Source organism: Schistocerca americana, chromosome 2 (assembly GCF_021461395.2).
Source record: "Schistocerca americana isolate TAMUIC-IGC-003095 chromosome 2, iqSchAmer2.1, whole genome shotgun sequence".
NCBI lineage: Eukaryota > Metazoa > Arthropoda > Insecta > Orthoptera > Acrididae > Schistocerca > Schistocerca americana.
Window position 1 is genome coordinate 349580901 of NC_060120.1, and position 26653 is coordinate 349607553.

The following is a 26653-nucleotide window of genomic DNA, read 5'->3' on the forward strand; positions in this document are numbered from 1 at the left end:
AGTGTGGTATGCTGACCCATGACTAATCTGCTGCAATGTCATTCAATGTCACTCAGCGGTTTTCCATCACTATGGCTTCAACTGCTGCAGTGTTCTGTGGAGTCAGAACTTGTTGTGCCTAAACTGGACGAGGAGCATCTTCCACTGAAGTCACACCATTTGCGAACCTCCTGCTCCATTCGTTGACTTGCTGCTGTGACAAACATGCATCACCGTACTGAACCTTCATTCGTCAATGAATTTCAATAAGTTTGACACCTTCACTAAGCTAAAACCAAATAACAGGACGCTGTTCTTCCCTGGTGCAAGTCGCAAGTGGGGTGGCCATTTTTATACTGATACTGCGACGGTATGTGTGCATGTGCACTATGGTGCCACCTACAGGCCATTCTGCATGCCGCTTGTAGCATCTTTACCAACTTGCAGGATAACGGCGCGAAATTTCGATTTGTTATTACAAATTTAAGGTTTTCAATTGACTCACCCTCGTATTAGGCGCCAATAATGCCAGATCAAAAGCGGACGAATTCTTTATTAGAATTCTTGGTTGTTTCACAATGCAAGGAAAATTACATTGTTCTATTCATTGCCATTTTATGCGGTATCTCAGTTTATGTTCTATTTGAACGTTATTCTCGCAAAATGGAACGAGAACATTTGACGATAAACTCAGTTTTCATGGTATTAATTGTGAACTGCTGAATAATCTTAAGATCATCACTTCATCAGGCTGTAACTTTCCACTTCCCTAATAGGCTATAATTGGACCGTGATCCCGTGAGCTTAGCAGATTATAAAATTAGGGGAAGCGTTTCCTAAGTAATAGCTGGTAAGTGGGGAGAAATGTACGATTAGGTATTTTAACAAATAGCTTACTCAACTTTCTTCTTACGTACACTTTAAATGATCGTCATAAGGCAGTGCAATCACACACAACAAAGACAACGAATAGTATCACGAACTTTTCAGTAACCCACAGCGAATAAATGAAACTACTTCTAAATTCGGTAGGCGAAAAAAATGAGACAGACCCAAAAAAATTGAGAGGGTGAAATAAGAGTTAGAAGCGGAGGAAAAAGAGGTAGGATAATAAGAAGAAGGCGAAGAAGAAGGAGGGAAAGGAGGACTGGAGGACACTGAAATGGGAAGGGGTGGCGATGTACAAAAGGCAGTCGTTGGCAGATACGGTTCGGGTTGCGATGTGTAACATTTCCGTAAGACCTACCTTTAAGCAGAAACTGGAGTCCGCCGACGGAGGGGGACTTGGATGGTGGAGGTGGCTGGGGGGAGGGGGTAGGGTGGGACAGTCTACTCCAAGCTTGCCGCGTGCGCCAGCTACTCCTCGTAACACCAGAGATAGACATGCTGAAAACCAACGATTTCTTATTTCAGGCACTTCTTGCGTCTCCCACGTGACTGATCGATCCAATACAGATCTAACTGATTATACTGTTTGGCAGGAAAGAAAGGGAACTCGTACGTAAAATGTACCTTGGTATTTCTAGATGGGTGGGCCTTAAAAAGGATTTTCTTCGCTAGCGCTCCTTCACTATGGCTGTCTCTCAGTTCGTGAGGCACTAAAAAAGGATACTGATTCGCCCCTTGGAGATAAGTGACCTTTCTACTACCCCAGGATTCTCAGAGCTATCTGCGACGGCTATCTTGTCGGTGTACCAGTCAATCACGGTTTATTTACGACGACGGTTTCTGTTTAATCAGCATCAGCGGAGAGACAGTCCGTTGGCCAATGCACTCACGGAGGGCAAACCGCCCTTTATGGGCAATGAAAAAGGGCTCTCTGCTAGATTAAAGTTCCTTATATGTATGGCTCCACGTAGACTACGATGCCGTTCCTGGGCTTGTCCGTATCTACAGCGATGGAGAGTCTCTTCTTCCACATGTTACTAGGAGACTTCGACGTTCGATACCAGACAATAAGTTAAAATTTTTTAAGAAAGAAGATCGCCAAACAGCCGTGTAGGTTAAGAAGTTATTTTCGCAACCAGTTTCGGCAGTTCAGTATGCAATCTTCAGGACCCATGTGCACCTCACGTATGAACATTCAAACTTGTCGATATTGGTACACTGGAGCCGTCAGCACTAGGATGTCATGAATTCGTACTTCATGGGCTTTCTTGGAAGACTGCATAACAACTGAGCACACCTGCTCTTTCTCGGACTGCAGATGTGCTTCGAAGGAAGCTCTTGAAATACGAATTCACGACATCCTTGCACTGATGGCTCCAGTATGCCAAAATTGATTCGTTTGAATGTTTATGCATGAGGCGCCTATAGGGGCTGAAAATGCCATACTGAATTACCGAAACTGGTTGTGGAAATCAAATAAAATACCTTTCCAAATTGCACGGCTATTTGGTGATTTTCCTTGTTAAATATTTGACCAGCCGTTGTCCTGCATCCACAACCGGATTAACAGAGGTAAGTTAAAAGTGTTCTTCTGCTCCACTGATAATGATCCGCGAATACGCGAAACAGTTTAGATACTGCCACTGCAAACCATTGTAATGAACGTGGCAGAAGCTAATGTTTATTGTGCAACACGTTAAAGTTACATGCAGTTTGGAGGAGAGGTATTGTATGCACGCAGCGCAACTTCGTCTCTTAGGTGTCCACCCCGATAGCTAAGTGGTCAGCGTGACGCATTGCCGTCGTGTGGGCCCTGGTTCGAATCCCAGCTGGGTCGGGGATTTTCTCCGCTCAGGGACTGGGTGTTGTCTTCATCATCATTTCATTCCCATCCGGCGTTCAGGTCGCCAAATGTGGCGTCGAATGTAATAAGACCTGCACCAAGGCGGCTGGACCTGCCCCGTAAGGGGCCTCCAGGCCAATGACGCCAAACGCTCACTTCCATTTCGTCTCTTAGGTAACTTCTCTATATTCATCTCTTTTTATCTCCCATACCCAAGAAAGAGAAAACAAGCGAATCGCGAAAAAAAAAATTACCTGATACTGTTTCAGAGACTAATACACTAACGGCCATTAAAACAGAAGCACTATAAAGACGGCCTGCAAGAAACCTCAAACTGGCATGATGTGAACAACACGCTTGTACAAGACCCAGCCATAATGTGGTCACCGCGATACTAGCAGCACTAGCAGTGGAGAATATACAAAGTGTGTGTAGGGGGGGAGGGGGGTGGGGGATTCGGCAAACAGTGCAGTCGTTGTAATGCGGAAACGGAACGATTTATATGACGTCCAAAAGGGAACTGTCGATGACTTTCGGGTCAAAGGTGGAAGTATTTCCTAAACGTCGAAGTTTTTAAACTGTTCACGTGCCGTTGGCGTTAAAGTATATCGTGCATGGGGGAAATGGTGCTTTTCAAAACTGGTGCCTAGGGAACTGTGGGGCACCACGAGCCACAGAAAACTGGGGTGATCGACGGCTACTGAGATACGTACGAGCGAATAAACGTGCAAACTGTTAAGCAAATGACCGTCGAGATGAATCAAGGAGCTGCCAACGCTTTCTCGTCAACGACCGTTCGGCGAGCGTTGCTTCCTATGGGCCTCTGCAGCAACCGTCATGGTTCATGCACCCATGCTGACTGCTGTCTATCGGCGACGAAGACTGTAATTTGCACGCCAGTACCGTATCTTGACGTCCGCTTGGTGGCGACATGTGACCCTCTCAGATGAATCACGTTTTATGCTTGATCGGACAGATGGCCATTGGCTTGTTCGGCGTGAAATGACTGATAGCAAACAATCATCGGAAGTGTACAGGCCTGAGAGCATTCCCTGTGCAAGCCCGTCATTCTGGAAGGCACAATGGAAAAATACAAATATGCAGCTATCGATGGGGACTATGTCCACCCCTACATGCAGTTTATTTCTCCTCGCCGCGATAGCTTCTGCCAGCAGGACAATCGAACGTGTCACACAGGTCGCAGGGTTCATGCGTTCTTCGAAGGGAATTTACATGAGTTTCCCGTACTCTCCTCGCCGCCAACTCCTCGGGGTTTAAGTCCAATCGAGACTTTGTGGCTTCACCTTGAGCGGGCTTTTCGCGCCATAGATCGTCAACCGAGGAACGTCGCGCGGCTGGCCACAGCAGTGGAGTCAGCGTGGCTCCATATCCGTTTCGATACCTTCCAGAACGTCATTGACTGTCTTTCTGCAAGTCTCGCAGCAGTCCGCGTTGGAAAAGGTGGTTTTGCAAGCTTCTTGCTGGCGGGCAGTGTATATAGATGTGCAACCGCACAAGGGAGGCAAGGATAACGCCATCTACATTCTGTATGTAAGGAAAGATTGCACAGTAGCTTTCCCATTCGGGAAACGCCTTTGAATGTTGGTTTTTAGTGAAAAAATCCTGGTGAACCTTCCGCAAGAAGGAGAAATGCCTATCAATACATTTCGGAATTTGACAGTGGCAAAATCGTGACCTACCGAGATTGCCAGTTTTTCGTTCTGCTACATTACAACTCACGTTGGTGTGAATCTCAGGACTGTGAAGCTAGTTACTCCAGGACAGCCAGTCAGCGCAGTGTATGGTGTCTTTGCCCCACGCGACTAGCACCTGATAGGACAGACATTATTGCCCTCTCCTGTGCAAGATCGTACATCCAAGTCAAGTACCTTGTGAGGCAGTGGTCTCGTTTGCAGCAAGACAAGTATGAACACGGGCTTTCCGGCCCTCGAACTCTCTACACAGTGACAATTGCTCGGCGGTAGAAAATGTGTGCCACTAGCCTTGCATTAAACAACTCTGCTCACAGTAGAAGCACCACGTCAACTTTTCACACGAATTCTGGCTCTGCATTCAACATCACGATGGACGTATCTGTGTGTGAAGGCTCCAAGAAGAATGAACATTTTCAGATTGCATTAGTGGTAGTCATAAAGGGCCAGCAAAGCGCGGTGGTGTGGTGTTCTATTGATTACACAACACGATTATTTCTGGTTAGCGTAGTCGATAATTTGGATAGCTGCCTTTACATTTATGATGTGTTAAGACCCGAAGATATGCCCATTTTCGAGGTCTCCATAACTTAGTCTCCCCAAAAGATAACACAAAACCATTATGTCCTGACCAAAATCGATACACATGGTATTCGAAACTTTTCATGATCAGCCCGTTCTCCACATCTCTCAGCATTTGAAAACATATAGTGCTAGGTTGCAGAGACATCAGCACGTTACCACTCGTTTGCCATTACGACTGATGAACACGGCATTTGTGTTCTAGCAACACAGGGCGTCGTAACCTGCCATCCACGCTTAGATCGACTCATCAGACGAGTTTAAACGATTGTTGCTGCCAAAAAGAGTCGTTCTGTATACAAAAATTCGGATGTGGTACATCCAAAATCATTTTCAAATTTACTCATACATAGTCCCTACTATACTGTCTACGCACAATAAGTAAAATTTTGCCATTGGCTATCGTTCTCAGTGCTAAACTTTCAATAAGTAGTAGTGTACGTATAATAATCTTTTTTGTAATTTCCCGATAAAGGAATAGTTATAAACTCAACAAGTCTTCAAACACACTCTTTCAGATTCTTCTGAACAACCAAAACAATGCAAGAAGATTTCAATTAGAATCTAGAGAGTTCAGTTAACACATAAAATACATTATTCTCTCCATGACAAACATTAAGAAGAAATTACGCCTGAACAAACTGCACGTGTTATCTTGTTAGAATACTTAAAAGAGGTGACTACTAATCATACCAACCACCTTCACAGACTTGCACTAAAAATTCTCAGGCTGATGATTCAACAAAAAAAGTTCCTCTTCTGGAGATCTAAGAAGAAGTGTGCATCTACCCTCTAACTCAATATCTTGCAGGTTCTGCTAGTGCCAGATTCTTGTTAGCCAATCGGAGTTCCACCAATAAAAAATTTGTAACAATAGGAACAGTCTCCTTCTCCTATGGAATCTGCTCTGATTAACCAATAACACACATTTCTTTCTTAGAGCGTAGCACAAAGCAGAAATTCTGTCCCATTATGAGATTGGTTCGGGGTACAGCCAATGATAGCAACTGCATGTGCGCACTCACTATGAAAATAATTTTGGTGAACGAATCTGGAACTCTCTTGAAAAATTTTAATATCGGTTACTGCTGGTCTTGTTTGAGTTCTACAGATTCTTCTTGCTATGAATGTGTCATGTTTCGCCACCTCCTTGCAGAGCTCTTTATTTTTAGAAAGAAGTTGGCCTTGCCGCAGTGGTAACACCGGTTCCCGTCAAATCCCGAAGTTAAGCGCTGTTGGGCTGGGCTAGTCCTTAGATGGGTGACCATCCTGTCTGCTGAGCGCTGTTGGCAAGCGGGCTGCACTCAGCTCTTGTAAGGCAAACTGAGGAGCCACTTGACTGATAAGCAGCGGCTCCGGTCTCGTAAACTCACATACGGCCGGGAGAGCGGTGTGCTGATCACATGGCCCTCCATATCAAAATCCAGTAATGCCTGTGGGCAGAGGATGACACGGCGGCCGATCGGTAATGTTGGGTCTTCATGGCCTGTTTGGGCGGAGTTTATTTTAGGTTTTAGTCTTTACTCTGTTTCTCACAATGGAAGCTTAAAGCCTGTCGCATGCCGCCTCCAACCCTCTGTGAGGCTGTTATTGGAACATGGAACACCATTTCTGCAGCGCCCATCTGTTGTGTGTATACCTGGCTCGAAACTCTTCCTTCCAGCATGAAACAGTTTTACCACTCGCTTGCAGTTGTACCCTTGCACTCGTCACTTTCCCACAGTCAGCCAACAGACTCAGCTAACCGAAAAAAACTTTACACTTGTATTTCACCATACAGAAATGAAATAGGAATAATAAAAGCATGGACACTTATATACATTTCATAGGTGTTCTTTTGCCAAAAGAAGAAATTTTGGACATTACACACTACCGTGAACTTTTGCCGTGAAGCGATGTACCTAAAACATTGAAATACAAAGCCAGAATGAATGAAACATTCTTTCGTAGGTGACCGACGTGTTACACTGACAGAATAGAGATGTGGGCGCGTCGACTACTCCGCAGACTTTCTTAAGCAATTTTACACGAACTATCAAGAGAAAATTCTTTAATTTTTCATTAGTTGCAGCCTCGTATGTCAGCTTCATGGTTAACTGCCTATTTTCTCGTTAGTCGTCATAGTTACTGTGATATTTCCAAATTAATTAATCCATCACACTAAATTCGAATAGTTCACAATGAAAGTTAGTAGTCAGTATGAACTTACTTTTGGTGCACATCAGGTCACACATTGCTGGTTATGAAATGATTCTAACATAATGAATTTTTCTTTTGACTTGGAAGGACGTCTTTATCAATGTCCAGTCTCGAGAAAAGGGATATTATCTACCGTACTCAGTATTTCTATAAACGATCTAAGATACTGAAACAAGTATTTTGCAAATGGTAGCACACAAATAGAGAGTGTTTTGCAGTGTGTTAGAGTGGAACACTTTTGTATTTATCACAGCAAATCTAACTATTCATTTATTCAATAGAATAATTGAAGAGAATATACCTTTATCTTCATACCGACGATGAGCTGTTTCGTAAACTATTGACCTATCTTGCCCTCAGTTGTTTGTTCATTAACGGATTATTATTTAGAATTTCATCATAATTGCAATAGCATTAGCATTTTAGCGAAGTTGTGTAAACTTCACTATGTTTTACAAAAAAGAAGGAAAATTAACATGGTAACAAGAGAAATGTATGTGCGACTCATGACGATTCTCTGAAACAAAAAATAGTTTAACAAATGTGGCGAAAATACGCGTCTTTTTTGTCGTAATTTCGGAAGAATCATATAATCCATCAAAAGAGCCAGAAAACTCACCGGATCCAGGACATATTCACATCATAAGTTTTTATAAATAACTATATGGAACTACCGACTATTTTAAAATTTTCCATTTGTGATTAAAAACAAAATCTTAGTTCGAAAACTGGCCATGTAATTCATTACAGTGAGTGTGTAAAGGAATGGAAACCGCATGTAAAAATAGTTGTTGGATGATTTGTCTATGATTTTTGAAAATGCGTGATATGACAACAACAACACAAATTGCTTTGTTCAATTTTAAATAGCCAATCACCTTCAGATAAGATTTCCGTCTGCGTAGTTGAGTTGGTAGTTGGTCAGTGGCTTACTGCCGTAGAGAGGAGCCAGGGTCAATTCCCGGAACTGCCAGACATTTTTCCTTCCTATGAGGACTGGAACGACGTCTACTCAGCCTTGTGATGCCAGTTGAGAAGGTACTTGAGTGAGAAGTAGCGGCTCCAAAGTGTACAAAGCGGACAAAGGCCGGGAGAGAAGTGTGCTGACCCCAAACTCCTCCATACTGCATCCAAACGATGCCATTAACTCAGGATGACACGGTGGTCGGAAGGTACTGATTACCCTATGTGTCGCCTGAGCAGCGATTTTTTATTTTTTTTTATTGATCTTCACAAAAGACTGTTTACTGCTGATTTACGAAATTTAGTTTGTGCTCTTCCTCTTCGTCAGCGAAGATGTCGTCAGTATACGAGGATAGTTTGAAAAGTCCTCGGCATCACCACCAGAAGTCATCGCTAGCGCAGCGAGTTGTTCGCGTGATATTCATTGGAGTGTTGCCTGCAAACACGTGCCACGTCACTGCTCTTGGAAGAGAGCTGTGGCGGTGACGTGGCTCTGTTGTTGTTCCCGCGTAGCAATTTGCGAAGATGTAAGGAAATCGAGATTAGAGCAGTGATTACGTACTTCGTAAAGAATGGTATGAAAGCAAAAGACATTAATGCCGATTCCCAGAATACACTGCGGGTCACTGCTCCTTCATATTCAACTGTTGCCAAGTGGACAAATGAATTGGATGATGATCCGCGCAGTAGTCAGCCGAGATGTGCCACTACTCCAGAAATCATTGCAAAAGTGCAGAAAATGGTCACGGAGAACAGCCGATTGTAAGTGCGTGAAATTGCTCGCGCTTGCCAGATGTCATCTCAAAGAGTATATCACGTTTTAACCGAAGAATTGGAAATGAAATAGTTATCTGCAAGATGGATGCCGCGACTCTTGACGCTGGATCAGAAACGCATGAGAATGGACATACCGGAACAATGTTTGGCCCGTTTTAGGTGAAACGAACTAAACAGAATACTTTTAACTAGCATAGTGTTATAATTTGCCCATTAATTTTGATAAAAGCATACATTTTAGAAACCTAAGAAGTAGGTTCACAAGGATATAGGACAGGTTATTCATATCTTATCCAGTTTTAGAAAAAAAATTCTAGAATGTGAAAGCTGTATCATCAATAACTACTCAAATAAATCATTTATAAAAAAGAAAATCGTTCATCCAATGTAAGAGAAAAGGAAGTTTAGTTGAGGTATGTCAAAGCTAATACAAACCACTTTCATCTCTGTAGATATTTTAGGTACTATGCTAATTTTATCAGATTTATTTAAATAAAATGTTTTTGATAAACTAACTATACTATTACAATCAGAAAAGTGATGCCTAAATATTGAATTATAAAGTGTGACCTGAAATACCTTTATTAAAATGTTGAAAATTTCTAGAAGATTGTGTTTACACATTTTGTATGTGATAGACAGAATAAAAGGAAAATAAACAGTTGTTTGGATCATTAGACCCCCTTCCTTTTTTCAATTTCTTCCTTTGTTTTTAAATAAATGGTGTGATGTCGCAGCTTGTTAATACGTATTAAAAAGCATATTTTACATTATTATAGCCTGAAAGAGGTGTTTCATTAGTTACAACACATTCCGAATGAAATAATTACTTATATGTAATTGCATGTATTGCATAATTAGAATGTAAGTTAGTATCAAGAGGTTTTATAAAAATTGGTATCGACTACTACAGTAAAGCCCGACCCAGCGCCCACTCCCTCCCCCCCTCTCCCCCGTCAACCCATACAGTTATATTTCATGGTAGACAGTAATTCGAGAGAGTCTTGTACCTTGGAACAGAATTTCGCCCCTAGCCAGCACAGCAATAGAAGTTTAATATATTTCTTACTCTGTTTTTATATGATAGCACTTATTTTGCGTGTGCTGCACTCTTTTTTCTGAAATTACAAAAATGACTCCCGAAAATTAGGGTTTTTCAAAATGCGAAGGATTGTTCCAAGATTCAACATGATCACGTACCAACGAACAAATGCTAAATTCAGATTTAAAACAGTTACAATGGAGAATAGATTGTCAGCTTCACATTTATTGGCCTATGTGTTACATTGTTACACTTCTACATACAAATAATCACTAGGTCAATTCAGATTTAAATCTTCTAAATTGTTACTGATATTACTTCTAATAAAATATATTTTATTATCTTACTGACTTAATATTGCAATATAGAGTTACTAAAACATATGTGACAAATAAGGCAGACATGTTTAGTTCCGCAGACTGATTGTCGCTGCCACGACTTTAACGATTTCCTCGGCGGCAATGAGGACGGTTATGGAGGAGTAGCGCCTTCATTTATGGAATTCAACATTGAAATGTGACTTAGAACTTCGTCAGAAAAATACAAAGGCGCCTTTGATTTCTCAGTTATTGAAAACCTAGATATTCATTTATAATACAACGTAACTGCGTGTTCTCATTACAGTAGTACACTCATGCTCATAAATTAAGGATAATTGCAGAATGTGGTGCCACACAACGTGGCACTACACAAAATTGACGCTAATAGCATAGGCACATAGGGAACATACACTCCACAGATTTGTAAGTCCACGGTATTGATGATAAATTGAGAAAACCGTCCCGAAACACACGTGCTACAAAACGCCACTGTTTCCTGCGCATGTACCCGACATCAATATGGGATATGATCACCATGCACACGCACACAGGCCGCACAACGGGTTGGCATACTCTGGCTCAGGTGGTCGAGCAGCTGCTGGGGTATAGCCTCCCGTTCTTGCACGAGTGCCTGTCAGAGCGCCTGAAGTGTCGTAGGGGTTTAAAGACGTGCAGCGATACGTCGACCGAGAGCAGCCCAGACGTGCTCGATGGGGTTTAGGTCTGGAGAACAGGCAGGCTACTCTGTTCGCCTGATATCTTCTGTTTCAAGGTACTCCTCCACGATGGCAGCTCAGTGGGGCCGTGTGTTACCATCCATCAGGAAGAAGGTGGGACCACTGCAACCCTGAAAAGGCTGACATACTGGAGCAAAATGACATCCTGATACACCTGACCTGTTGCAGTTCCTCTGTCAAAGACTTGCAGGGGTGCACGTGCACCAATCATAATCCCACCCCATACCATCAAACCACGACCTCCATACAGGCCCTTTCAAGGACATTAAGGGGTTGGTATCTGATTCCTAGTTCACGGCAGATGAAAACCCGGTGAGAATCACTGTCAGACTACACCTGGACTCGTCCGTGAACATAACCTGTGACCACTGTTCAAATGACCACGTACTGTGTTCTTCACACCAGGCTTTACGGGCTCTCCTGTGACCAGGGATCAGTGGGATACACCTTGCAGGTCTCCGGGCGAATAAACCATGTCTATTCAGTCGTCTGTAGACTGTGTGTCTGGAGACAACTGTTCCAGTGGCTGCGGTAAGGTCCCGAGCAAGGCTGCCTGCGGTACTCCGTGGCCATCTGCGGGCATTGATGGTGAGGTGTCGGTCTTCTTGTGGTGTTGTACACTGTGGACTTCACGTACTGTAGCGCCTGGAGACGTTTCCTGTCTGCTGGAATCGTTGCCATAATATTTGTGGCACACGGAGGCCCCGTGCTGCGACCTGCTGTATTTGCCCAGCCTCCAGTCGCCCTAGTATTCTACCCCTCATAACGTCATCAATATGTGTTCTTTGAGCCATTTTCAACACACTGTCACCATTAGCACGTCTGAACACTTACTCGCTGCACCGTACTCTGCCATGCATCAAAAAACCTCTGCGCATGTGGACTGCTGCCAGCGCCACCGTGCGACAACCGCAGGTCAAATGCAGCGCCTGCTCATACCCCAAGGTGATTTAACCCTCAAATCGCCCACCAGAGCGTTGTTTCGCCATGTATCAGCATTATCCTTAATTTATCAGCATGAGCTTGTTAACCCTATATTAATAATTGGAGCCGGCCGGGGTGGCCTAACGGTTCTAGGCGCTTCAGTCTGGAACCGCGTGACCGCTACGGTCGCAGGTTCAAATCCTGCCTCGGGCATGGGTGTGAGTGATGTCCTTAGGTTAGTTCGGTTTAAGTAGTCCTAAGTTCTAGGGGACTGATGACCTCGGATGTTAAGTACCATAGCGCTCAGAGCCATTTGAACCATTTAATAATTGGAGATTTTACCAGTCCACTTTTGTGGCATTAACTTTCAGAGAATGGGTATATGAGACTGATTGCAGACATCACTGACGAAACTAACTTAATCATGCAAACGAGGCTCTACTGTCCACATATACGGAGCAATACAGCGGATCTGTACTTTGCGAGACTCAGACAGGCGAAAGAGTCCACTTAATTTAATCGATAAGCTCATTTTGCTCAAATAAAAAAAATGTGTAAAAGTTGGGAATGAGTATGTACGAAAAAGGACGACGAATGAGGGAATCACGAAAGTGTCAGCGAAATCTCCAATACTATTCCATTATCATTTTCATTCCCTTGAGCTCTTCAAGGTTTGTATTTGTATTTCTGCAAGGAAACAATTATACAACCTGCTATTCAGGTGTCTTTCCCAAGAGCATTTACAATGTTTTTAAATGCTTGTACGTATCCTGAAAATATTTCTGTTGGTTTTCAAGTGGAATGTTGTACAGATGTGACATTCGATTGTCTAAGCGTTTAAGAAAACAAGAAATTATTTGTACACTCGGTACATTCCTTTGAAGGGAACCCCCTTAATAAATTATTCAATGACACACACATTCCGTCTTAAAGTTTACAACTGTTTGTTGAGTACAGATGCTGACAAAAATAAGAGGTTATAAGCAATGCCATGTAGTTGTGTCAGCTGCGTTAGTTTTATATTAAATTGTGCTAACTACAACTGAACAGTTAAATGAGAAAAAAACCTCATTAACAGAGTCAAGAAATCGCAACCTTATCCTGATTTGATCATTGGCAGCCAGTTTTCCTCAGTGAACCATCCGAATACGGTTCAGAGATTCCTTCCTTCGTACTATCTCTAGTTCTATAAACATTAATTCACGTCTAAAAGAGGTCAATTGATAGAGGAGAAGCACTCATAATTTATATGTGGCCAGACAGTCAGCGGAGGAAGAGGCGTGTAGAATTGGTGGCAGAGAAACCACATTCAGGTCGGTAACATATATTGCGCATACCAGTTCGTGGTGAACCGGCAAATAAAGGGGATCACAAACGCAGAGAGGATTATTGAGTTTTGCTTAATTTATTGGCTTCTCGTCGAGCACGAAGTACTAATCTGCGACATCAATAAAAAGTGAAACCTAATAAATATCGCAATGTGGTGTGCTTCACAGGATCAACTGCTTTGATACAAATCACATTAATTACATTAACTCCCTTTCGCGGATGTAGAACATCAAAAACTGCGAGAACCGTTCAGTGAGGCATGTAACATATACCGACAAAGAATTTATATTAGTAACGTGAAAGTTATTAGAAAATTCATTAATAAACGATTTATTACGAATTCATTTTGCATCGCAGAGTCCAAGCATTACCGTAATCTTACGGTTTTGATATTACTATCGACTTCTCTGGAAGTAGGTGGTTTATATAACTAAGTCGAATTTATCTACAGGAGACTGTATGGATGACTGCATTATTCGACAAAAATTTAAACTTTTAGAAATAAAAAAATTATAAATGGTACTGCAGCATCACATAAAACATTGTTATTATTTCTTTTGTGATTGAGCTTCATGCCTTGCGTGAATATACCGCACAGTTGGAAAAGTATACGAAGAAACAATTCTGGCCAAGATGTACCAGTTACGTACTTTGGAGACCCGTCACGATATGCAAACTGTACCTGTAAGAAATCAGAAAACTTATTTGTGACCGAAGAGATCCACTTATGTAAAGGAATAATACAATAGCTCGTGCTCTTGCTGCTCGGTTGAAAGAGTTCTTAGCCTACGATACAAAATAAGATGGCCATCCAGTAATACATCTGTCCTCCGAAGGAAAAGACTTCAATAATAACCGCCTACGTCGCCGGCCGCCGTGGCCGAGCGGTTCTAGGCGCTTCAGTCTGGAGCTGTGCAACCACTACGGTCGCAGGTTCGAATCCTGCCTCGGGCGTGGACGTGTGTGATGTCCTTAGGTTAGTTAGGATTAAGTAGTTATAAGTTCTAGGGGACTAATGACCTCAGAAGTTAAGTCCAATAGTGCTCAGAGCCATTTGAACCATTTGATAGCTGGTCGCACGATCCATACTGTGCCTCATGAAAGATTTTCTGCTGAAAAGTGCTGTATGTAGTGTGTAGACTAGACATCATCTACCCATGTTTCCGTGGATGTATAATGATTCTTTTCGTATATGTTTTGTATTTTATTACCTGTTTACTGATCAGTTACCACTGTTTCTTTGATCTTGATATTTGTACTTAAGATAATGCAGGATGTCCTAAACATAATTTCTATTTTAGACAAAATTTCTACTTGTTGTAATAAACCAAAGTGACAAAGTCATTGGATAGCGGTGTGCACATATACAGATGGCGTTATGGACGTTATTGCCCTTGATAGTACTGCATGGTAGTTGCACTTTCCAATTGTTTGCTCGATGCAATGTTCGATTTTCGTGTAAAGTGTTGCTTGCAACTTTTTGTTAATGTTCTTGTCTTTTGGAGTGTAATTACTATATGAATTGTTAGTTATTTCGTGTACTAATCTTAACCATGAAAGGCTGAAAGTTTCGTCTACAATTACTAAGTCGTATTGATGCGATGTTGTGCCTTTGTAGTTCATTACAAACATTTACAGTCTGTTGATCGGTCTTGCAGGGCTTTCATGATACGCGAGCGGTTACATGGTCCCGTTTAGCCGGGGTGGTACTGGTTGACTCGGAAAACCTTTTCATACCTCTATCTGAAAGGATCTCACGTGCTGCTTGATAACCTTGCTGGATTTTTTAGTGTGACAATCAAGCATCTCAAGATGGGATTTACATCGTGGAACTCGGGTAGTGTGTATATTTTTATCCAAAAAAACGATTTTCCGAGTACATTTATTCACCATGAAAAATTTTAGCAACAGTTGGCGTACACAAGGTGTAAAAAGGGGAATGCATTGGCGGAGCTCTTATTTGTACTCAGGTGGAAATATTTCTGACGCCATTGTGGCCGCACGATGATGGGGAGGGGGGTGGGTTGTTTGGGGGAAGTGACCAAACAGCGAGGTCATCGGTCTCATCGGATAAGGGAAGGAAGAGAAAGGAAGTCGGCCGTGCCCTTTCAAAGGAACCATCCTGGCATTATCCTGGAGCGATTTAGGGAAATCACGGAAAACCTCAATCAGGATGGCCGGACGCGGGATCGAATCGTCGTCCTCCCGAATGCGAGTCCGCGCACGACGGGAATTATGGCGTTTTCGTAGAGCTGTCAGTGCTAACAGACAAGCAACACTGCGAGAAGTAAGTGCAGAAATCAACGTGGGACGTACGACGAACGTATCCGTTAGGACAGTGCGGAGAAATTTCGCGCTAATGGGCTATGGTAGCAGACGACTGACGTTAGTACCGTTGCTAATAGCACGACATCGCCTGCACCACCTCTGCTGGGCTCGTGGCATGTCGATTGGACCCTAGACATTGGAAAACCGCGGCCTTGTCAGCTGAGTCCCGATTTCAATTGGTAAGTGCTGATGATAAGGTTCGAGGCTATCGCAGGGCCCCACGAAGCCGTGGAACCAACTTGTCAACAAGGCACCATGCAACATGCTGGTGGCTCCGTAATAGTATGCGCTGCATTTATATGGAATGGACTGGGTCTTCTGGTCAAACTGAACCGATCACTGGCCATTTTCAGCCAATTATGGACTTCAGGTCCTTAAGCAACGATGGAATTTCTTTTGGATGACACTGAGCCATGTCAGAGGGCCACAGTTGTTTGCGATGGGTTGAAGTACATTCTGGACAAATCGAGCGAATGATATGGCAGCCCAGATCGCTCGACATGAATCCCATCGAAAATTTGTGGGACATAATCGAGAGTTCAGTTCGTGCACAAAATCCTGCACCAGAGACACTTTCGCAATTATGGACGGATATTGAGGCAGCTTCGCTCAATAGTTCTGCAGGGGACTTCCAAAGATCTGTTGAGTACACACCACGTCGAACTGCTGCACTACGCCGGGCAAATGGAGGTTCGAAACGATATTAGGAGGTGTCCCATGACTTTCGTCACCTCAGTGTAAACGGTAACTCTCTTCAGATACAGGTAACAATGAGGTAAGGTCTGCAAGAAAGAAAAGGAACCCCGTAGTATTTGATTACAAGCTTCGTGGTGAAAACAGTCAGAGATAATACTAAGCAGCGATATCAGATGCGTCGATCATGTAAAATCAATGGTAGGAAAGGTGAATGGAAGACTGAGATTCGTTGGAAGGGCTCGCGGGGTATGCAGTGCGCCTGTAAATGAAGTCTCAACGCTGATATGACCAGTTCTAGTGTTCCTTGCCAAGTAGGTATGACATTACACACCGAAAAAAGTTTAGAGACGCGCTGCTAGGTACGTGTAGCTGACGCGAAGGTGTAACAGAAATGCTCTGAGAACTTCAGTGGAAATCCTTGGAAAAAAGAGGACGTATTTCTCGCTAAAGCCTGTTGGGAATATTTAGGGAATCTGTGTTTGAAGGGCACCGTGCGAGCGATCCTGCACCGACAACTTTCACAGTTATGGATCGCTACAGAGACAGAATGCCACAGTCGTATACCTCGCAAAGGGAGACTAAGATGATAAGGGACTGGAGATTTGCGTAGATACCGGGTGACAGTTATTGAACTACATGAAAGAAAGGAAATTACTTACAAATTACGGCGTGCACACACTTTATTCAACATGCAAACGTCACTACAAATTTTCGGACCGAGGTTATGACATGTTCGATAAGCGTGCCATCATTGGCGATGAGGTGGCGCAAATGAATAGCGAAATTCTGGTGACCCTCTAAAGTGTCGGAACATCTATGCTGTAGTGACCTCCTCAATGGCTGTTTTCAGCTCGGCAATGATCTTGGGGTTATTGACGACCTCAGCTATTTGCTGGATTTATTACAATCTGTTCTCTTCCTTTACAGTTTTTGTCCTCTACAGCTCCCTCTAGTATCATGTAAGTCATTCCCTTATGTCTTAACAGATGTCCCATCATCTGTCCCTTCTCCTTATCAGTGTTTTCCACATATTCCTTTCCTCTCCGATTCTGGGCTGAACCTCCTCATTCCTTACCTTATCAGTCCACCTAATTATCAACATTCATCTGTAGCATCACATTTCAAATGCTTCGATTCTGTTCTGGTTTTCCCACAGGCCATGTTTCACTACCGTGCAATACTGTACTCCAGACGTACATTCTCAGAAATTTCTTTCTTAAATTAAGGCCGATATTTTATATTAGTAGAATTGTCTTCGCCAGGAATGCCATTTTTGCCATTGCTAGTCTGCTTTTCAGATCCTCCTTGCCCCGTCCGTCATTGGTTATCTTACTGCCTAGCTAGCAGAATTCCCTGTCTTGACGTATTTCGTGACCATCAATCCTGAGAAGTTGCTCGCTGTTATCATTTCTGCTACTTCACATTACTTTCACCTTTCTTCGATTTACTCTCTATCCATATTCTGTACTCATTAGACTGTTCATTCATTCAGCAGATCATGTAATTCTTCTTCACTTTCACTCAGGTTAGTAATGCCATTAGCGAATCGTATCAATTATATCCTTTCACCTTGAATTTTAATTCCACTCCCGAACCTTTCTTTCGTTTCCATCATTGTTTCCTCGATGTACAAATTTAACAGTAAGGGCGAAAGACTACAATCTTTCACATTGCCCCACGAAAAGGAGTTACATGTTTTCAGATCCGGAGAATATGGCAGCCAATCGAGGCCCATGCCAGTGGCCTCTGGGTATCCCAGAGCCAGAATGAGGTCCCCAAAGAGCTTCTCCACGGCATCAAACACTCTCCTGCTTCGATGGAGTCGACCTGCGTCTTGCATAAACCACATCTTATCGAAATCAGGCTCATTTTGGATAACAGGAATGAAATTATTTTCCAAAACCTTCACGTACCGTTCGGGAGTCACCGTGCCATCAAGGAATATCAAACCGATTATTCCGTGACTGGACACAGCACACCACACAGTCACCCGTTGAGGGTGAGGAGACTTCTCGATTGCGAAATGCACCAGTGAACCAGTTTTGCTTATTGGCAAACCCGTCCAAATGAAATTGGGATTCGTCGTTAAGCCGAACCGTACATTCGCATACTAATTCCTATCACGCCACGCGGCCAACGGTGTAGTTCGAAAGTCCTAACGCAAACCTTTCAGAAGTTATGACGATTTTCTTTCATAAAGTTCAATAATTGTCGCCCTGTATGTATCTGTAGTTTTTATCTCGTCCGGTGAGGCAGTAGAGTAGGACAGGAAATATGTAACTGTGGAATGAAGGACTTCCCGTCAATCGGTGTACAGTAGCTGGCGGAGTGTATAAATGACGAAGTAAAAGCACTACAGCGATCTGTACTAGTCTCGTTTATCGCGCACATTTTAGTCTTCCCTGAATGCCGTAACTGCATGTGTAGTTCTGCAAAGTGCAGCATCCGCAGCTCGTGGTCTAGGGGCTAGAGTTGCTGCTTCTGGATCGCGGGGTCCCGGGTTCGATTCCCGACCGGGTTGTGGATTTTCTCCGTCCGGAGACTGAGTGTTTGTGTTGTCCTCATCATATCATCATCATTATCATTCGAGACAGTGGCAAAATTGGATTGTGAAAAAAATGGTACTTTCTACGGGCGCCGATGACCGTGCAGTTGAGCGCCCACAAACCAAACATCATCATCATCATCATCTTCATCGTGCAGTGTTACGCGTAATCTTAAGCAATCTCTTTACTGTCCCTGAGATCCATGCGGCCTCTTTAGAAGATCTTCAGTAATTGAAACTGCCCCCCCTTCCCGCGTTAAGACTGCTGTGCAGGGCGAGCCCAGTAGCGGAATGGCCGCATCACTGCCACTAGCCGGTTTTTTGTCTTCTCCCACAGAGAAATTAACTTGGCTGCGCTTCTGGAGACCACCCTGATCCCTCCTGTGGAGCAGAATGAGATGCCTGACACACTGATGTCCAGATGTAACCAATTTTTGAAAGTGTTCAGTTCTTACTTCCGTGTGCTGCAATTACAACATTATTCGTGTTGGTGGCAAGTTCTGAGCCTACAACGTAAACAAATGAGAGCCAAGACTGATCGATGAGATAGACCATTATCTGGGTTTCTTCACCTGATGGTTTTGTGATTCAGAAAAATTAAAAAAAGTTCAGCAGAAAGCATGTTGTTGAGTAAAATTGTTACCTTCTGACGTGACACTACAACAAAATACGTGATCATCAGGCCTCCTTTCCACGCTATATCATAAATTGCCATTGATCTACGGAAGCTGGAGGCGATTTGAGGCATCTCTAAAATCTAGATTCAAACAATGTTAAACTTAATTTCATCAACACCGATTTCGTGTAGAGCCTAGGATTATTTTATCACGCGCGACTTGGATGTGACCGAGAGTTAGTCTCTCCAGTAATTTATATGTGATGCTGAGTAGAGCGAGAGGTCGATAGTTAGCCGCCTCATTTCCATCTTTGACTGCTTTTAAAACTGCTATTACTTAACCTTTCTTAAACATACCTTTCTGTTGACGGAACGTCCACAGCTGTTATTCATGATCAATAACAAAATGCTATACAGTTACCAAAACAACGTTCTTAAACATCTTAGAAAATTTTCCAGCTCGCCAATGACAGATTTGTGGGCGGTTTACAGTTTAATGTCAACAGGTTCGTATCACGTGAACTTCGACATCTTTACGAACCAGGATGGACACAAAGACGTGAATAATTAATCCCGTAATATTAGCTATGAACCAGCGAGATAATAGCTGAAGATGAATTAGAGGCTGTCGATCAAACCAGAAGATATAATCGACTAATTCTGTACTGTGTTGAAGTTTATAAGGTTCTGAGAAGGTATTATAAGGTAGTGATCATCATATGAATAAGCGCAGGCGCAGATGCTAATAAATAGCCAAGCACCGTCTGGGTTGCCGCCTACCGGTTTCAGTCTGCGCGGCAGATCGACGTGGTGCAAAACTGGTGTAAAATACAGCAGACGTGACGGGGAAAAATGTCGTACAGTACCACCAGAACCGTTGCATTTTACGACTGTTTTACGCTGTTGTTGACAAACCACATTCCCAGGCACCGGATATGAAGATGACGCACACGGAAGATTGAAGCCGTTAGTCGGTAATGAAAAGCGGTGGTCCAGAAGATGGTTGTTTATTGTAACAAAAGGGGCCACGATTACTAGACATGGCGTCAGCTGTGAACCAAATGTTAAGGTAGTAGTTGCTCGACAAATAAATTATCCAAAAGCCGAACAACGCAAGGCACATAACAACTGTGAAGAAACAAGTATATTCGAGGTCATGCGACAAAGTAATGCTTCTGAATTTTTATTAGAAAACCCTTAAAGCTTTTCAAATAATACAAACCTTATTATCATTCTACAACTTCATTCTACATTTTTGCTTACTTATTTCTCAACATAGTCACACTGGCAACGAAAGGATTTCTTCCAACGAAAGACCAGCTCGTTGATACCGTCGCTGTAGAATGTTTAGCTTTGTTGACGGTGACACATTTCACCCCTGCTTGCACCGCTTCATCACTTCCAAAATGAGGTTCACATAGGTATTCTGTAAGTTCTGCAAAAATATGAAAACTGGATGGAGCAAAGTCAGGGCAGTATGGAGGATAACAAATGACAGTGAAGAACCCAAGGCGGAGGGTTGTTGCAAATGTCGCTGCGCCCGTCTGTGGTCTTGCAACTTCATGGTGAAGGAGAGGGTGTTCCATGTCCATGTGTGAACGAACTCTTCAAATTCGATACTCGGTTAGAGCACGCTGCTTCTCACGCACCGCCATACTTACGTTACACACCGCCACGTTACACGCTACAATTCGGAGCCCTAGAGCGGCTGAAGACTGCCAAGTACGTAGACATGAAAAACAAAAAACTATGCACGTAACTTTGACACGAACTCAAACTAACTGTGACCACACCTGAATATTAAAAAGGATTTGATTGTTTTCGGAATTTCTGAACGATATAACCTCCAGATGAAACACTGACATAGTGCTATCACCAGCGAAAACCTAAAGAAATGTCATCTTTATTCCTGCAGCTCTTTTGGTTCTCTATAAACCCTTAGGGGTATGGTTAATTTTACGACAAATATTTTTCAGACCCACTGCACTCCCTAGTAAGTTTTACGCCTACAAACCCATACATTTTCCACTGTTCTCTGCAGATTAATTGAGCTGTTACTTTCTCATTATCTCTATTGAAGGCTTCTAATAGTTACCTTATGCATAAGATATTCCAAATTTGCGGAAAATACTGATGGTGTAGACGATACCCAACAATCTGAATTCTTTATTTCTGCAGCTCTTCCGTAATCTATAATCAAGTTACTGATTCGTTTCTATTGTGAACCGACTGCGATGTTCTTGGCGTAAGCATTTCAGTCCTCAATTGGAGTACCAGACTGCTATGAATTTAAACTCGCAGTGTGGGATTATTACTATTATTATTTTCGTGTTCCACGTAAATTTTTTTTGCAAAAAATGGCTCTGAGCACTATGGGACTTAACAGCTATGGTCATCAGTCCCCTAGAACTTAGAACTACTTAAACCTAACTAACCTAAGGACAGCACACAACACCCAGCCATCACGAGGCAGAGAAAATCCCTGACCCCGCCGGGAATCGAACCCGGGAACCCGAGCGTGGGAAGCGAGAACGCTACCGCACGACCACGAGATGCGGGCAATTTTTTTTTTTTTTTTTTTTTTTGCAGATTTCACAGATACCTCTTTCTCATTCTGTCTAACACCGTATCTTTCATCATCAGATTTTGCTTGTGTTTTTTGTACTTAGTTTACTTAATTCAATTGCTTTCGTGCTATCAGTGGGGTCTGAGACGTCATTTCACAATCAGGAAGGTATCCGAACACTTTTGTATCTAGACAATATCGAAACAGCAGCAGTGACAGTGCACGCAAAGCTGCAACCGGAATGAAAAAGCGGAGTCCAATTTCACGGCCGTCGCGCTCCCTGTACTATGTTTACTGATGGGCCAGCGAGAGCGAGTCATTTCCCGCGCGACTCTAGAGCTGGAACCAGATGGAGCACGGAGCGAGCGCATTCCATTACGCTGCCGGTGTCCATTCGCCGAGAATAAAGGGTCGCAGGATAGCGAAATGGACCGAAAGGTGTGATAATGAGCTTGTCTGCCTCTTCCTGCACAGAAATGACGTCACGAGCGAGAATTGCTACCGTGCGCCGCTGACGTGACGTCATGTAATCCACATGTGGGTAACCGTCCACCCAACAGTGAGGGTTTTTTTTTCCCGTCTGAGGACAGGATAAATACTCTGCCGACAGCTGTGTGTCGACTGTTTGGTAAACTTTGCTGGCTGGTCACGGAACTTCTCGTGTTATGAGACAGCGCGACTATTATGACAGCTGGCCACAGCACACACCGTATTACTGACGAATGTAAAGATCTTCTTAAAGACAAATGACCTCTCGGCATATTCTTATTTGAATCGGTTTTTAACAGAGTGTAAATTACAGTGTAAGACAGATTAATGTGAGTGATCAGTTTAGAAAAATAAATAATGTATTACCCACTTTTACATGTTACAGTATTGACTCCTGATACGCTTTCTTTTCTGTTGTACAGTTGTATTACAGTGATCACAGATCGCATTTCCATATAGGATATTTCAACGACTTTCAGTTACGTATTGGCATATGAGCAAGTAAACAGAAAATTCAGTATCTTTCTCGAAAAGTTTCTTAATCCTATATTAAACATTACATGTTGCCTATTTTTTTTAATTTTTCAGTATAAGCAATGTAAATTTATTAAATGCTCTGGAAAGTTGTGGTTAATAATTGAGGATGTCCTACTCTGAAATGAAAAAGGTAGCACGGGAGAGAATGCTGAATTCTAACCGCCATCTACTCCTGCCACCAACCCCACATCGTCTTCGACAGTTTAACCTACCTATTTTTCTATACTACTTTACTAATTCAAAATGGCTCTAAAGCAGAGCAACATGGCCCACGCGGAGCCTCTATCAACTCCGACATTCCCTCCATCTGTAGACACTCCATGTTCTTTCTCAATGTAATTTTAACTGTCTTCCCCTCCTGCACCACGAAATCATCTTCATACCTCTCCCTCTTTCCGAACATAACGCATGCTACCCACTCTATCCCAAATGAAAACTCCAACCCACCCTTTCCTTTACCTGCCACCATGCAACTCATCTCCTAGCACCTGCGTCCAAGTTGTCAGTCCTTTCCCGTTGTACGGCTCTGGATTCTCCAGTCAGTAGTCAATAGCGTATCAGCCAGTTCAGCTTGGAACCAGTGGGTTTCATTATTTAGTTCAATTTACAATGTCCAACGATCTTCTGCCGACGTCCTCGGGAGGGGGGAGGGCATCTACCCAACGGTGATCGGTGGCGAAATATTACCGTGTAACCTTCAGCATTCATACTCAATGCATTTCGGGAGCAAAGTAGCACAGTGCTGCACGCATTCCGTGCCGACGAGGAAGCTGCTTCTTTTGTTGGCGCTGCAGAGATACAGGTACTGCAATTGCCGGGCTAGTTATTTCGAATGGTGAAAGCATAATCGGTACAGTGAACTCTGACCTCGGGGTCTGCGGCGGTGCCTATGCCCAGCCAGTCGGGAACCTCGAGGGTCTCAGGTCGAGGCTGGACCCCCGAGGCAGGAGGTTCCTATAGGATGGTGAACGGAGATAGTTGTTCCATCTCCAGCAAAGAGGGGGTGAGCAATGATCCCTCACAACAGTACGCCACTCCACAACGGTCGCCCATTCAATGCCTTCTGAATGGCCAATATTTATACGTATCAAGGCAGGGTTTTTGATGAGAAGAGGCCCAAGTGTCATGTACTCCACTTGCTGCAATGTCGCCTAAGCGTCTTCGCTTTCTGTAATACCGTTGGTCATTGACCAAATGGCTACTCAGACTTCCATCATGACAAAAAACTGCACTAGCTGATAACGGCAAATAGTGCGATTACGACAGCGACCACTTGTGCAGACCCATGCTGCGACACCATATAGATAAACCACATCTTAATCGCTGTCCGCAGTAGCCGGGAGTCCCTATCATGTCATCTTTGTAACAAAGAGAGTCTACACCGCATCATCATCAACTTGTCATAAACAAAAATTTCTTAAACTATATTACATTAATCTAGAAATTTTATACAATCCAGTGGCTGAAGACTGACAACTTGGTGGCTGCAAGCCCGCCCAAAGTGGAGATAATGTAAATAACTGTTAAAAAAATATCTGTTAATGACGAAAAGAGGTCTCTACTACATCATGAAAAAGTATTCCCTGGCAGATCATCTTCAAATTTTACCATTTCATCGCTTTCTCAACGTCATTGACTTTAATATGCCTGTCAGCATTCTTTGCAGCGGTGCGAGTATTAAGTAGAGGTAGTACTACTGTTCCTGTACAGGAATATTTGTAAATGGAAATCAGAAATTTAGCTTTTCGACAGTTTTTCCGTTTCCCGCCGTTCCTTAGTTGCTTCAAAATTCACGGAGGTCAGAAATACCAAACGATAATTTGACCTCACGAAACTTGTGCTGCAGAACTTGTTTCTAATCTGGAAAACAAAGAATAACATGAGAAAACGTAACATAGTAACACACTTCTAACTATTACATAACGCATTCCCATATATATAAAAGCAAACATGTATTAGACGCCACTGCTGATGCTTCGTAAATGAAAGAAGCGAAACGTATCTGGCAAAAACAAGCTTCGTTTCATTTACTTGCAAAGTCAGAACATACCTTCATGAATTCAGCTTTTGCTTTGCTACCATCAATTTTTGTTCCCTTGTTATCGATGAGTGACGGTGAGTACTTCTGACTGAGCATCATGCAGATACTCATATCCACTAATACAAATGCTGAATGCGTTAACGAACACCATCAAGACCATACGGACGGTTACTACCAGTAAATACAATTCAGCAGTTCGAGGAGGATGGATTTCTCAACAGTTAGCAAATAAAGAAAACAACAAAAATGATAAATATCTCTTTGAAGACAACCAGTCGACAACTGAAATGGCCGGAATTTAAGATGCAAAAAAAAAAAAAAAAAAAAAAATATACGTCACTTAAGAAAAAGAAAAAAACTCACTCACGTCTTTGGGTAACTTACTATTGTAAGTAGGGATACGTACGGCGAAAATCATACGTATTTCCGTAAAGGGATTGTAAACAAAAGCGAACAGTAGAGAAATTTGCATTGAATTTTGTTCGAAGAGTGAGCAACTGTAGACTTTGACATAACAAACAATAATGAAGGACACAAATTGTAGAAACGAAAAATTTTGCTTAGAGACAGTACGAACCTGATTAATCAACTCGAAGTACACCTACTTCCACTTCTTCAGTTTTTCTCTTCTGTACGAAGAGAATGTCTTCTTCAGTTCCACACCCGGTTATCGTGGCGTAGTGTTTAGCGCACTAAAGTCTAATTCTGGAAGCTCTGTGTTCATATACCCAAGTCCGATATTTGCTATTGGCTTCTTAATAGCGGATGCTACACTTTATAAGGTATACTTTATAAGGTATATATTGTAAGATCAGTATTATTTTCTGCTCATGATATGCCCAATCCGACCTCATGTTCCGTACTCGATGATCTTATTTCCGATGGCGCACTTAATTCTAATTTTGATTCGAGGAGAATTTTCGGACGTTACACACTTCGGGAGAAACTGTATGTGATGCTGTTGGACTAGACGACGTACATACCTTTCGCATGGTAGTGGTAGACTGCAGAACATTATCTTACGTCCTGCCACAAAGTGTGATTCTTCAGCACGTATACCTTTGTCGGCTTCGCAATGCACGGTGACATACTGTGACGTGCTTGCACCTGCCTGATTACGGGGGCACATACTGACAAGATGTACAACAGGTCTTTGCGATGGTGTTTCCACGAAAGGAGTCCCTCCAACGTGATGCCCGAACATTTCGACCGTTCTATCGATGTAATTTCTTTCCCTCACGCGTTGATGGGGGCTCCTGTGAATCTCTGTATCTGTTCCTGGATTAAGTGTCTCTGTTGAATGTCTATACGGAACGATGACTGCGGCCCTTCTAATTAGTGCTGCCTTCATCCTCGATCGAGTAAGTTGCGAATGAAAACAATTGGCCGTCCAGGAAGAGCTTGTTTCATTCCATGGCATGATCCACGTTGTTCCTTTGTGTTCATTGCTGGTAATTCTGTGCATTTGTTTCGCTTCTAGTGTGGACTGGTGATTCGCCTTGTATCAAACTACAAAGTAATAAATATTATTATGTAATGT